Below are 15699 nucleotides of genomic sequence, written 5' to 3' on the forward strand. Positions count from 1 at the left end.
CTTCTCAACACTTATCATATAATACTTGCAGAGGGGATAGAGAGGAATGCCCTGCTAACTAATGCTCGGACCTATGACTTTCTGCTCCTACCATTCTGAACCAGCTTTACAGTTTAGTAGCTGGTAATATTCATCAACTGGCATGTGCTGCATTAAACGTCAATGGTCCACCAGTATGAGTAAATATACCCAAATGTGTTCCGATCATGGAAATATCTGTAGTGCCTTAACATATAAAAGGTCACATGTACAAACCTGAGAATATATTTCTCATGAACTGTGTCTTTCTCTTTCTAGGAAAAAGTATCACTGAAAGCATACAATGATATCATGGTCTCCTAATACAAGGTAAAGCCACTCACTAAAGAAGTATCTTTGGAAGATGAATCATTCATTCAGCTATTCACCTTTATGTTTCATTTTCATTTCTTGGAAACAGAATTTTTTTTTTACTAGGGGAGCACAAAGAAAGACAGAGGATTAAATTGTCAGTGTATACCATTATATTTGACTAACTTGCTAAAATAAGTAGAATTTATAGTTTACAAACAGAACAACATTTTTGAAAACAAATACAAATTTTTGTACCTTCAACCCAGTAACAACTTTATACTGACAGACTTTATATGTAACTTGCCCCTTTCTATAACACACGCACCTCAGTAGTAACACACTTCTTCCCTATCCATTTCTTAACCACATTTGCCCATCACTCTAATATATCACATTCTCTTATTGCTTTTATAGTAGCATTCCCCCTGTTATGGTCATCCCCACACAACATATATAATAGTCCATCACTTATCACCTTTTTAATGGTGTAATACTTTATTACCACTGTAGTAGCCTATTTCTATATAGTTTATTCTCCCATCATGCAACGCCTTTCACTGCAACAGCAGCTGTGCGTGATAAGCAAAACCAGGGGCCAGTGGGCAATTACAGCAACATTGGGTCGACTCACAGCCTCCTTCCAGGTCTGGACCTGGAAGGAGGCTGTGAGTCGACCTAATGCTGCCGTAATTGCGCACTGGCCCCTGGTTTTGCTTATCACGCACAGCTGCTGTTGCAGTGAAATGCGTTGCATGATGGGAGAATAAACTACCTTGCTTTTATCCACTCGTGTATACCATCTGTGTCCAGCGCCACACTGAGACCGGTGTTCCTCTTCGAAGCTATCCGTTTGATCTCTATACCTAACCGGCCGGCTGCGGACACTATCACTATACGCACTCACCATTGTTGTGTATGTGGAAACACAACCCCTATAGGTGAGCATTAAATTCTTATTCTATACACCTCACAGGTTTATCTTTTAATGCACCATGGAGCGCTGTACCCCATTTTGTCTGTTTTGTCTATATAAGCTCTATTGGAACCTATTTACTTACAGCCTTTGTTGTAGTACAGCTTACATCACTTCTGTAGAAGCCTATTCCTTTATTATCACTGTATTAGCCCATTTTCCTATGACCTACATAGTAGCTCATTCCCCCATGACCTTTGCAGTATACCATTCCCCTATCACCTCTATAGTTACCCATTTTCCTCGTAGCCCGTTCCCCTTTCACATGCTTAGTAACCCAATCTCAGATCACATGTATAGTACTCCATCAATGTTTAATGGACTATTCCTTCATCATTTATATCATAGCTCAGTCTCCCTAAGGGCATGTTCACATAGATAGGTTTTCGCCTCAAAAACCATGCTGTTCTTGCTTAAAACCCACCTTCCATTGATTTCAATGAGAGTCTGGGGGAAAATACACCTTTTGTAATGCATTCTTTTCGCCTGCAAAGAAGTGACATGTCACTTTATTGGTGAGGTTCTGTCCATACGCTGCATGGTTTTCTCCCATTGAAATTAAGGAAGAGCTATAAAAGACGACAGGTATTTAGAAAGCTCAGTGGGACATACATTTTTAAGAAAGAAATACTCCGGTGGAAAACATTATAATTTTTTTTGAATCAACTGGTGCCAGAAAGTTAAACAGATTGGTAAATTACTTCTATTTAAAAATCTTAATCCTTCCAGTACTTATCAGATGCTGTAAAATACAGAGGAAGTTCTTTTCTTTTTGAATTTCTTTTCCATCTGTCCACAGTGCTCTCTGCATGTCAGGAACTGTTCAGAGCAGGAACAATTCCCTATAGCAAACTTTTCCTGCCCTGAACAGTTCCTGTTTAACTTTCTGGCACCAGTTTGCAATGTCTGAGTACCGGATGTGGCTCCGTACCTCCTGTCCTATCAGGCAGAGTCCTTGCATGTCCCCAGGGCTCCCCTGCAGCATCTCCCACTCTACATATAGGTTTTGTATATTAAGAGCATTGTACCTTTAATTGTTAGTGACATGCTTGTATCACATGTTCATTTCCCAGAGAACCCCCAGTGACTAGGTGACCTCCCAAGTGACCTATGGGCTCCTTGCACATCCCCTTTATATAACAAGGGGAGGAGCTGCAATCTCTCTCTAAGCTCATTGCTAATTGCAGTGAAGTCAAGTGTTCCAGTGTCTGTGTCCAGAGCATTGGAGGCCTCCAACCTAAATTACTGCAGCCACCAGTTGGTCCTAAGTAAGTCAAGTCATCTCAATTGTCTGTCACCATCTCAAGTCAAGTCAAGTCATCTATTGTCACCGTGGCCTGCATTATAGTCTGTCAAGTCACTGCAAGTCCCAGCAAGCCTGCGAGCTCCCCCCCTACCCTTAACCTGGCCTTGGACTCTTTATTGTGCCTGCCTAACCTATGATTAGCGGTACTACCTTCGTGTGGCATCCCGACAAGAAGGGGTTAATACCATCTACTCCTGGGGCCATAACATCTGCCCCTTACACCTCACATCACACCTCGTGCCGCACCACAAGTTGATTAAAAAATGTTTTTCCACCCGAGTACCCCTTTTATGACAAATTATTTCGAAGACGATTTGGTGTTTTTTTTGGTGCAGAACATTGCTTCAAAAGCTACATGTTTGAGACTCCAGCCTGACTGGGCAGTACAAAACTACCCCAAGAACCGCCTTCAAAATAAAGAAAAAAAAACATAAAAACACACACTAAAAAAAGAAGTGGTGCATCTTCTTGGAGCGATATTTGAAGCATATTTTATATAAGTGGTTATTGTCCATGTGAACATCCTCTAAAAGGGATAGGGATCTATACTTGCTGCCCATTGACTTCAGTGGGTAGCAAAATCTGCTACAGCAAATCTGCCACAATGGCATCCTACACCAGATGAAAGGTGTGGATGTGTAACATGTAGAGTAATACATACATTTAGGTGCACTACTGTGGTAGATGTAGACAGTGACATATGGCTAACCATCAAACTGATGTGAAAATTAGCCATTAGCCAGACATTAGCCAATATATCCTCAGGGCTCAGGTATGTCCTTCATATAGGGATTTACTGGCTAATGTCTCAATTTTAACACCAGTTTGAGGGTTAGTCATATGTCACTGTCTACATCTACCACAGTAGTGCACCTAAATTCCTGTATTATTCTATATGTTACACATCCACACCTTTTATCTGGTGTAGGATGCCTTTGTGGCACTTGTAGTCCACTGCAGGCATCCTCCATTGTATGCATTTTATGCTGGGGATCGCCCTTAGCAACAGACCACAAGGGCAGGATCTGCTCCCCCACTATATATGCACAACTGCATTTGGGGTTGAGCACCTCCAGCCATGTGAGACCACATTTTTTCTTCTTGTTGTTTAAATCTTATATTTGGAGGTGTATAAACTGCACATTTAATGCGCCTTGATCACTTTCTAGGCAGAATTAAAGAGCACCTGTCATCAACTAAACTTTCCCTGATCCCCCTCCCCATCTGTCCCTTACTCTAACTATGCCTATCCCTGTGTTTATTGAGGTTTAAAACGCTGTGGAAATACCTTTTTTTTTTATCCCTCTTGATTAGCTCAGGAGCACTGTCTTTCTGAGGGGTGAAAGGAGGCGAGTCCTGGCAGTCATGATGTCACATGAAGCCTGGCCGGGACTCTGCTTCTGCCAGTCTTCCTGTATGCTGCTCTCCCTCTGCAGCAGTGTTTCCCAACCAGGGTACCTCCAGCTGTTGCAAAACTACAACTCCCAGCATGCCCAGACAGCCAACAGCTGTCTGGGCATGCTGGGAGTTGTAGTTTTGCAACAGCTGGAGGCACCCTGGTTGGGAAACACTGCTCTGCAGTGTGCATACAGACTAAGTACAGGGGGAGGGACAGCAGCCTCTGTCTCTCTCTCTCTCCTGTGTCTCTCTGCACTAAAAAGTCAATGCTGAGAACCAGGGGCGGTGGGAGCAATTACAGAGGCAGTAATTAAGATGAATGTCAGGGGGGGCACAGAGCAGGGAGTGCAGTGAGATAATACAATGTATAAGATAACGTGTGGTGAGGGGCAGGGAGAACACAGAGCAGGGGGGAGGGGGAGGTGACTGGCCTCTGTTAAATGAGAGGCATGTGCAGGCTTGTAGCTCACAGTGCTGCTCCAGGCTGAGAGCGAGTCCTGAGCTGAGAGTACTGAACTTCCTGTGGAAGGACCAGTGCCCTTTCAGCATTAGTCCTAAAAGCTGTACACTTACTATGATAAGCATAGGAAGCTGCCTGCAAACCAGGCATAGAAGAGAGACCCCTAGTGGCCAAAAGTATAAAATGAAAAAACTGGTATAAATATTAATATTTTTTAATGAAGATATATTACAATATGTCTTCCTTAATGATTATGAACAACATATTAAAAGTTTTTGTTGATGACAGTTACTTTTTAAGGTTCACCTGTGATGCCGGTAACACATTAGCCAACTTGGGTGGGGCTTATAGTCTGCCTCCCTCCTCCCATTGTATGTGTGCCCAGCCACACTGGAGGTAACTGGGAGCAGGCTATAAGTCGGGCCTCATGCTGCTGTAATTGCCCACTGACCCCTGCCCATATGGCACAGGTAGGTTAGTGTTAGGTCCTGTGCCACTTGAGAAACCTTGGCGTTGTATATATATACTGGCTAATGTCTCAATTTTAACATCAGTTTGAGGGTTAGCCATATGTCACTTTTACCTTTACCACAATAGTGCACCTAAATTTATGTATTACAGCAAATCTGCAGCAGATTGGCAGCAGAAAATACCCTCAATCATACAGTCTAGATGGAGTGATAATATCAGTGAAGTTTTTTTAACTGCCATTCTATCCTTCTCTGGCAGTGAGAACACATGCAATGTGAAATAGAACCATTATTTTTTATGTTCCAAGTGTTTTTTTTTTTTACATCTGTCCTATTGCCTTTGAGTCATACAAAAAGCAGCTTTCTGTATACTTGTATTTCAGAATAATATTAACCCCTTAACCACCAGCGCTGTATTTATATGGCTCAGCCATGCAGCAGGTCTATGAAGAGTGCTCAGTTGAGATCACTTCATATCCATTCAGTCCCGGCTGCTATCAGCAGCCAGGACCCATGGCTAATGCCAGACATCAGTGATTTGGCTGATGTCCAGCATTAACACTTTGATTGCGACATCTAAAATGCTGAAAATCTAATGGCGGTAGCTCAGCAGAGCTCATTGGGACCATCGTTAGGAAATCGCAATGTCCCAATCAGCTAAGAGGACAGCAAGAGGGCCCTTACCTGTCTGCTCGCCATCCGATCATTGCTCCTATTCTCCAGTCAGCCATGGCAGCCTAGAGCGGTGAAGCACAGATAACACTGATCAATGCTATGCTGTGGCATAGCATTGTTAGTGTATGCAATCTAAAGATTGCTGTCACGATGCCGGCTGGCAGGAGGTGGATCCTCTGTGCCAGAGAGGGATTGGCGTGGACCGTGCTAGTGGACCGGTTCTAAGTCACTACTGGTATTCACCAGAGCCCGCCGCAAAGCGGGATGGTCTTGCTGCGGCGGTAGTGACCAGGTCGTATCCACTAGCAACGGCTCAACCTCTCTGACTGCTGAAGATAGGCGCGGTACAAGGGAGTAGACAGAAGCAAGGTCGGACGTAGCAGAAGGTCGGGGCAGGCAGCAAGGATCGTAGTCAGGGGCAACGGCAGGAGGTCTGGAACACAGGCTAGGAACACACAAGGGAACGCTTTCACTGGCACAATGGCAACAAGATCCGGCGAGGGAGTGCAGGGGAAGTGAGGTATACATAGGGAGTGCACAGGTGAACACACTGATTAGAACCACTGCGCCAATCAGCGGCGCAGTGGCCCTTTAAATCGCAGAGACCCGGCGCGCGCGCGCCCTAGGGAGCGGGGCCGCGCGCGCCGGGACAGGACCGACGGAGAGCGAGTCAGGTACGGGAGCCGGGGTGCGCATCGCGAGCGGGCGCCACCCGCATCGCGAATCGCATTCCGGCTGGAGGCGGTATCGCAGCGCACCCGGTCAGTGGATCTGACCGGGGCGCTGCGGGAGCGAGAGTGTAGCGAGCGCTCCGGGGAGGAGCGGGAACCCGGAGCGCTCGGCGTAACAGTACCCCCCCCTTGGGTCTCCCCCTCTTCTTGGAGCCTGAGAACCTGAGGACCAGATTTTTATCTAGGATATTGTCCTCAGGTTCCCAGGATCTCTCTTCAGGACCACAGCCCTCCCAGTCAACCAAAAAGAAGGTTTTTCCTCTGACCTTTTTGGAGGCCAGTATCTCCTTTACGGGAAAGATGTCAGAAGAACCGGAGACAGGAGTGGGAGAGATAAGTTTAGGAGAGAAACGGTTGATGATGAGTGGTTTAAGAAGAGAAACGTGAAAGGCATTAGGAATACGAAGAGAAGGAGGGAGAAGAAGTTTATAAGAGACAGGATTAATCTGGCACAAAATTTTGAAAGGACCAAGATAGCGTGGTCCCAATCTGTAGCTGGGAACACGGAAGCGGACATATTTAGCGGAGAGCCATACCTTGTCTCCGGGAGAAAAAATGGGGGGAGCTCTTCTTTTCTTATCAGCAAACTTCTTCATGCGTGATGAAGCCTGTAAGAGAGAATTTTGGGTCTCTTTCCATATGGTGGAAAGATCACGAGATATTTCATCCACAGCGGGTACACCAGAGGGCAAGGGAGTAGGGAGGGGGGGAAGAGGGTGACGGCCGTACACCACGAAAAATGGGGATTTGGAAGAAGATTCAGAAACTCTGAAGTTATACGAGAATTCGGCACATGGTAGAAGATCTGCCCAGTCATCCTGGCGGGAGGAAACAAAATGCCGTAAATAATCACCCAGGACCTGGTTAATTCTTTCTACTTGCCCATTGGATTGAGGATGATAAGCAGAAGAAAAGTTTAATTTAATCTTGAGTTGTTTACAGAGAGCCCTCCAGAATTTAGACACGAATTGGACGCCTCTATCCGAGACGATCTGCGTGGGCAACCCGTGAAGACGAAAAATGTGTACAAAAAATTGTTTTGCCAACTGAGGCGCAGAAGGAAGACCAGGAAGAGGGATGAAATGTGCCATCTTGGAGAATCGATCAACGACCACCCAAACAACAGTGTTGCCACGGGATGAGGGTAAGTCTGTAATAAAGTCCATACCAATCAGAGACCAAGGCTGTTCGGGAACAGGCAGAGGATGAAGAAGACCAGCGGGCTTCTGGCGAGGAGTCTTATCCCGGGCACAGACAGTGCAGGCTCGCACAAAATCCACAACATCCGTCTCCAGAGTCGGCCACCAATAGAAACGAGAGATGAGTTGCACGGATTTCTTGATGCCCGCATGACCTGCGAGATGGGAGGAGTGACCCCATTTGAGGATTCCGAGGCGTTGGCGTGGGGAGACGAAGGTCTTCCCTGGAGGAGTTTGCCTGATGGAGGCTGGAGAAGTGGAGATCAGGCAGTCAGGAGGAATGATGTGTTGCGGAGAGAGCTCTACTTCCGAGGCATCCGAGGAACGAGAGAGAGCATCGGCCCTAATGTTCTTATCGGCAGGCCGAAAGTGAATTTCAAAATTAAATCGGGCAAAGAACAGAGACCACCTGGCCTGGCGAGGATTCAGCCGTTGGGCAGACTGGAGATAGGAGAGGTTCTTGTGATCGGTGTAAATAATAACTGGAAATCTTGATCCCTCCAGCAGATGCCTCCATTCCTCAAGTGCTAATTTAATGGCTAGTAGCTCTCGATCCCCGATGGAGTAGTTCCTCTCCGCCGGAGAGAAGGTCTTAGAAAAAAAACCACAAGTAACAGCATGCCCGGAAGAATTTTTTTGTAGAAGGACCGCTCCAGCTCCTACTGAGGAGGCATCTACCTCCAATAGGAAGGGTTTAGATGGGTCAGGTCTGGAGAGCACGGGAGCTGAAGAAAAGGCAGACTTGAGCTGTTTAAAGGCGTCTTCCGCTTGAGGAGGCCATGACTTAGGATTGGCATTCTTTTTGGTTAAAGCCACGATAGGAGCCACAATGGTGGAAAAATGTGGAATAAATTGTCTGTAATAATTGGCGAACCCCAAAAAACGTTGGATAGCACGGAGTCCGGAGGGGCGTGGCCAATCTAAGACGGCAGAGAGTTTGTCTGGATCCATTTGTAGTCCCTGGCCAGAGACCAAGTATCCTAGGAAAGGAAGAGATTGACATTCAAACAGACATTTCTCCATTTTGGCATAAAGTTGATTGTCACGAAGTCTCTGAAGAACCATGCGGACATGCTGGCGGTGTTCTTCTAGGTTGGCAGAAAAAATCAGGATATCGTCCAGATACACAACAACACAGGAATATAAGAGATCACGAAAAATTTCATTAACAAAGTCTTGGAAGACGGCAGGGGCGTTGCACAGGCCAAAGGGCATGACCAGATACTCAAAGTGTCCATCTCTAGTGTTAAATGCCGTTTTCCATTCATCCCCCTCTCTGATGCGGATGAGATTATAAGCACCTCTTAAGTCCAGTTTGGTAAAGATGTGGGCACCTTGGAGGCGATCAAAGAGTTCAGAGATGAGAGGTAGAGGGTAGCGGTTCTTTACCGTGATTTTATTAAGACCGCGGTAGTCAATGCAAGGACATAGGGAGCCATCTTTTTTGGACACAAAGAAAAATCCGGCTCCGGCAGGAGAGGAGGATTTGCGGATAAAGCCCTTTTTTAAATTTTCCTGGATGTACTCAGACATAGCAAGAGTCTCTGGGGCAGAGAGAGGATAAATTCTGCCCCGGGGTGGAGTAGTGCCCGGGAGGAGGTCAATAGGACAGTCATAAGGCCTGTGAGGAGGTAGAGTCTCAGCTTGTTTTTTGCAAAAAACATCCGCAAAGTCCATATAGGCCTTAGGGAGACCGGTTACAGGGGGAACCACAGGGTCACGGCAAGGAGTACTGGTAACCGGTTTAAGGCAGTCCTTGAAACAAGAGGGACCCCAACTCTTGATCTCCCCTGTGGACCAATCCAGGGTTGGGGAATGGTGTTGAAGCCAGGGTAGTCCAAGGAGAATTTCGGAAGTGCAATTGGAGAGGACCAAAAACTCAATTTTTTCGTGGTGAGGTCCGATGCACATTAGGAGGGGTTCCGTGCGGTAACGCATGGCACAGTCCAATCTTTCATTGTTAACGCAATTGATGTAGAGAGGTCTGGCGAGACTGGTCACTGGGATGTTGAACCTGTTGATGAGAGAGGCCAAAATAAAGTTTCCTGCAGATCCGGAGTCCAAGAAGGCCTTAGTGGAGAAGGAGAAGGTAGAGGCAGATATCCGCACAGGCACAGTAAGACGTGGAGAAGCAGAGTTGACATCAAGGACTGTTTCACCTTTGTGCGGAGTCAGCGTACGTCTTTCCAGGCGGGGAGGACGGATAGGACAATCCTTCAGGAAGTGTTCGGTACCGGCACAGTACAGGCAGAGATTCTCCATGCGGCGTCGTGTCCTCTCTTGAGGTGTCAGGCGAGACCGGTCAACTTGCATAGCCTCCACGGCGGAAGGCACAGGAACGGATTGCAGAGGACCAGAGGAGAGAGGAGCCGGGGAGAAAAAACGCCTCGTGCGAACAAAGTCCATATCCTGGCGGAGCTCCTGACGCCTTTCGGAAAAACGCATGTCAATGCGAGTGGCTAGATGAATGAGTTCATGTAGGTTAGCAGGAATTTCTCGTGCGGCCAGAACATCTTTAATGTTGCTGGATAGGCCTTTTTTAAAGGTCGCGCAGAGGGCCTCATTATTCCAGGAAAGTTCTGAAGCAAGAGTACGGAATTGCACGGCGTACTCGCCAACGGAAGAATTACCCTGGACCAGGTTCAGCAGGGCAGAAGAGGCTCGGGCAGGTTCCTCAAAGACACTTCGAATTTCCGAGAAGAAGGAGTGTACAGAGGCAGTGACGGGGTCATTGCGGTCCCAGAGCGGTGTGGCCCATGACAGAGCTTTTCCAGACAGAAGGCTGACTACGAAAGCCACCTTAGACCTTTCAGTAGGAAACTGGTCCGACATCATCTCCAAGTGCAGGGAACATTGCGAAAGAAAGCCACGGCAAAACTTAGAGTCCCCATCAAATTTATCCGGCAAGGATAGTCGTAGGCCTGAGGCGGCCACTCGCTGCGGAGGAGGTGCAGGAGCTGGCGGAGGAGATGATTGCTGAAGCTGTGGTAGTAGCTGCTGTAGCATCACGGTCAGTTGAGACAGCTGGTGGCCTTGTTGCGCTATCTGTTGTGACTGCTGGGCGACCACCGTGGTGAGGTCGGCGACAACTGGCAGAGGAACTTCAGCGGGATCCATGGCCGGATCTACTGTCACGATGCCGGCTGGCAGGAGGTGGATCCTCTGTGCCAGAGATGGATTGGCGTGGACCGTGCTAGTGGACCGGTTCTAAGTCACTACTGGTATTCACCAGAGCCCGCCGCAAAGCGGGATGGTCTTGCTGCGGCGGTAGTGACCAGGTCGTATCCACTAGCAACGGCTCAACCTCTCTGACTGCTGAAGATAGGCGCGGTACAAGGGAGTAGACAGAAGCAAGGTCGGACGTAGCAGAAGGTCGGGGCAGGCAGCAAGGATCGTAGTCAGGGGCAACGGCAGGAGGTCTGGAACACAGGCTAGGAACACACAAGGGAACGCTTTCACTGGCACAATGGCAACAAGATCCGGCGAGGGAGTGCAGGGGAAGTGAGGTATACATAGGGAGTGCACAGGTGAACACACTGATTAGAACCACTGCGCCAATCAGCGGCGCAGTGGCCCTTTAAATCGCAGAGACCCGGTGCGCGCGCGCCCTAGGGAGCGGGGCCGCGCGCGCCGGGACAGGACCGACGGAGAGCGAGTCAGGTACGGGAGCCGGGGTGCGCATCGCGAGCGGGCGCCACCCGCATCGCGAATCGCATCCCGGCTGGAGGCGGTATCGCAGCGCACCCGGTCAGTGGATCTGACCGGGGCGCTGCGGGAGCGAGAGTGTAGCGAGTGCTCCGGGGAGGAGCGGGAACCCGGAGCGCTCGGCGTAACAATTGCATCTAATAGTCCCCTATGGGGGACAAAAAAATTGTGAAAAAAATTTAATAAAAATTGTGAATAAATGTGAATTAATCCCTTCCCTAAAAAAAGTTTGAATGACCCCCTTTTCCCATTTTTTAAGTAAAATAATGTAAATAAACATAAACATATGTTGTATTGCTGCGTGCGTAAATGTCGGATCTATCAAAATATTATGTTAATTAAATCACAGGGTCAAGGCATATATGTAAAAATAATACCAAAGTCCAGAATTGCGTATTTGTGGACACTTTATAAACTATAAAAAAATTTATACAAAGTGATCAAAAAGTCCCATCAAAACAAAAATGGTACCGATAAAAACTATAGCGCAAAAAATGAGCCCTCACACATCCCCGAATATATGGGAAAAATAAAAAAGTTATAGAGGTCAGAAGAGGACAATTTTAAGCATACTAATTTTTGTACAATAAGTTATAATTTTTTTAAAGTAGAAATGTAAAACAAAACCTATACAAGTTGGCTAACATTGTAATTGTATTGGCCTACAGAATAAAGAGAACATTTCATTTTTACCGAGAAGTGCAGTCCGTAGAAACTGAAGCCCCAGAAAGTTGCCGAATTCCTGTTTTTTCAATTTCTCCCCAAAAATTATTTGTTTTTCATTTCACCATTTTTATGGTTAAATGAGTGATGTCCTTACCAAGTACAATTGGTGGCACACAAAACGAACCCTCACATGTGTTTGTAGGTGAAAATTTTAAAGTGTTATGGCTATTAGAAGGTAAGGAGGAAAAAGCTAAACTCCCCAAAAAAATAAAATAAATAAAAATAAATAAATAAAAGCTTCCAAAGTTACTGTATGCCTTTTATGACATTAAATTCTGCTCTACACAAACACCAATAAAAAGATATGAACATTTTACTTGTGAAAACTGAAAAGTGGAAAAACTTGGACCAACCGTATAAACAAGCAGAAGATGTAAGTCTTCTCGCTCTTCCAATTAAATAAACAAGTCATTCATAAAAATTATTATCTCTAAACTTGTGCTCTGATAAACCCCAGAGGCCACAATGTACAAAGAGAACATTTAGTAAGATTCACTTTTTGTTGTTTAAGAATTATGAATCAAGATAAACAACACTCAAATTTGTGAATATTTCAAATACCATGATCCATTAGTTTATGGCACTTTTTTTGGCCAGAATGTGGCGTAGAAGACACATTTAGCAATATTTTGGAATGTAAACAAAATGGGGTTGTGGATATGTTTAATTTTTTTTTACTTTTCCCCTTTTTCAATAAAAAATGTAGAATTTGTTTTAGCACAACTAGACAAAAAAGAAAGAGCATACAACAAGCATGACACGGGATGGTGTTTTTTTAATATATAAAAAAAGCCACTTTTTAATGTCTTTTTTAACATTTATTTGTGTAGCTAGATGTTTAAATATTTAGTGTTAACTTGTTTTAGTGTGATATTTGTGTTTTTTGCTTTTTTTTCTCCAAAATGCTGCATGCTCTTGGAGTTTTTTTCTCCAGTGTTTTTCCAATGTTTCTAATGAAAATTAGCGTGTTACAAATGTATTAAACTAAAAAACAATATCAAAATACTAAAATGCTGATATAAAGGACAATTAAAGGGGTTATCGAGGGATAGAAAAACACAGCTAATTTCTTTCAAAAGCAGCTCCACGTCTATCCCAAGGTTGTGTGTGGTATTACAACTTGGCTACAAGCTGCAGAACCACACCCAACCTGGAAACAGACAGGGAGTGCTTTTTGAAAGAAATTAGCTCTGTTTTTCAATTCCTGGATAACCCCTTTCATTTTCTGACCTTGCCTGCACAGATTCAGTCTCAAATGTTGAGGTAAATGTACTTGTTATTATTTATGTGTTATTACACTGCTGCTAATTTTCATGCTGATCAGCAACAACGTCAAACAGCATGTAGTCAGCTTCAAATAAGCATCAAAATAGGCATCATCAGCATATTTTGAGGCTGAATTTTCAGCTTGTTCAATTACCTTGGGAACATGCCCCAATGCACCAATTAGCCGTAACATTAAGGGGCAGTATGCTGCCTGCAGAGACTCTGCCCTATACTAACCGACTTGTGATGCCTTACTGTATGTTATCACAACTATCCATCATTGGACCAGACGGACTAGCCCTCACTTGCTCCTGGTGTCTTCTTTTCATTGGTTGAACTTCTTTGGAGGGTACTTTTGCTACGTATTTATCACTGGACACTGAGAACACCCGACAAGATCTGCCATTTTGGATTTGGTCTGATGTAGTCATACAGTCATCACAATTTGGTGCTTATCAAAATGTCTCAGATCCTTATGCTCATTTTTCTGCTTCCAGCATTTCACAAACTGTCTCAACTAGCTGTAAAATATACTCCGCCCCTAGACATGTACTATTGTCACCAATGTTATTCACGTCATTTGTCAGTGGTCTTAAAGGGGTACTCCACTGCCCAAGCGTTCGGAACATTTTGTTCCGAACGCTGGGTGCGGGATGCAGGGGTCATGACTTCACGGCTACGCCCCCTCAATGCATGTCTATGGGAGGGGGCATGGCAGCTGCCACACCCCCTCCCATAGACTTGCATTGAGGGGATGTAGCGTGATGTCACGAGGGGCGTGACCGTGACAAAATGTTCCAGTGGAGTACCCCTTTAATATTATATCTGATTAGTGTAGTCCAAAAGCACTTATTAGGGCATCCCTAAATATGCTCTAACAACAGAGAATGTGGTCAGATAGAGGGGAGATCTACAAGATGAGTGAGGAAGATACGAACCAGTGGCTGTAGGGGTTCGGTGTCAATACAGACATCACAATGGGTGAGTGCTGATAGGAGCCCACACTTGTGGGAGGGAACCAGCGGGTTCGCAGACCAGTCAGTGGCCTAATAGGAGATCAGTTATGACTAGCATATTATAAATGGGCTCTTTTACTGCCAGTATATGGAAATGGTGCGTATTTACCTTTAACTGGTCCTGCATGTAATCCTATGCACTATTGTTCATATACTTTAGCATTGGGCACTACATTTTTCTGTCTGATATTGCATCGAGTTGTATATTGGTGTGTTATTGTTTGTCCATACCTCATTTTTCTATTTTAATATGTTGAAATAAAATTTTGTCATTTTTTAAAAAATCTTTGGAGTTTTGTAGCTCTATTTTTTCTCTGGCGTACAAGATGAGTGCTTGCCTGAGTGCGTCTCCTTCATCCACATCTTATTCCTAGGTTGAACTTGGTGGCCATTTGTATCCATACAATCTATATAAGCTTACAGCCATACAAATGCATCAACATAAAAATATTATTTCTTATAATAGCAGGCTGACTGATATGAGAAACAACAGACCCTGAAATAGGACGCTGAAAGTCTAGAAACATTAAAGTGTCCCCTTTTGAGCTCATTTTTTTTACATTCAAAAAGGAGGCATATATATATATATATACATTGCAGGAAACACAAAGCAATGGATATTGCTTCAATCCATATTGACATCTTTATGTTTATAGTACGGCCATTGTTCACTGTTTTCCCTTTTTTGACATTTAGAAAAGTGAGGTTCAACTTCAAAGGGAATGCATTTCACTCAAGAGACAGAAGGTGAAACAAATCAACCCAATTGACAGCTCGCCGTATCTTGTGTGACAAGTTGTTAAGAGAAAGCGGCATCCCTCTGGCTGAAATGTGATGAGTAGCCTTTCTCTTTGAGAACTCTCCCGAACTTGACACACCTGTTTCCCTTGTCTGCCTCCGATCTGGCTGCATACCTGGAGCTGAGGGTTTAACTGTCGTCTGCGGTTCATGTCATGTGGGTCCATGCCCCTTGGCTAGGGTCTGGCATGCAGACAGTACCTGTGTAGCAGTGACCTTCATGTTTTTAAAACATTGTTCACTTTGTTCAAGAAGTCAAAACGAATATAGTGTTTGTATAAATACAGTGGTCCCCCAAGTTACAATATTAATTGGTTCCAGGACGACCATTGTATGTTGAGACCAGAACTCTATTGGTTCTAAAGCCCCAAAATGTCATCCAAAAATAGGAAAAAAGGGACAATTAAATAAAAATAAGTAGTTAACAAATATAGATAAAGCAAATCCTTACATATAAAAGTAAGAAAGATCTGCTGGGAGCTGTAAATCACTGTCTATGTCAGTGTTTCCCAATCAGGGAGCCTCCAGCTGTTGCAAAACTACAACTCCCAGTATGCCCGGACAGCCAAAGGCTGTCCGGGCATGCTGGGAGTTGTAGTTTTGCAACAGCTGGGGGCACCCTGCTTGGGAAACGAACGCTGGT

At 45.0% G+C, this 15699-nt stretch overlaps 1 long non-coding RNA gene across 1 annotated transcript in view; it reads right to left on the reverse strand.

The window, feature by feature from the left end:
* LOC130360716 (uncharacterized) overlaps positions 1-15183 on the reverse strand; it is a 31296-nt gene extending 16113 nt beyond the window's left edge. The window contains exons 1-2 of the long non-coding RNA XR_008890773.1: positions 15137-15183; positions 408-452 (exon numbers count right to left, since the gene is read on the reverse strand). This is a non-coding gene — a long non-coding RNA (uncharacterized LOC130360716). The remainder of the gene's footprint in view (positions 1-407; positions 453-15136) is intronic.
* Between the last annotated feature and the right edge of the window lie 516 nt (positions 15184-15699).

The sequence above is a fragment of the Hyla sarda genome, chromosome 3 (genome assembly GCF_029499605.1).
Source record: "Hyla sarda isolate aHylSar1 chromosome 3, aHylSar1.hap1, whole genome shotgun sequence".
Classification (NCBI taxonomy): Eukaryota; Metazoa; Chordata; class Amphibia; order Anura; family Hylidae; genus Hyla; species Hyla sarda.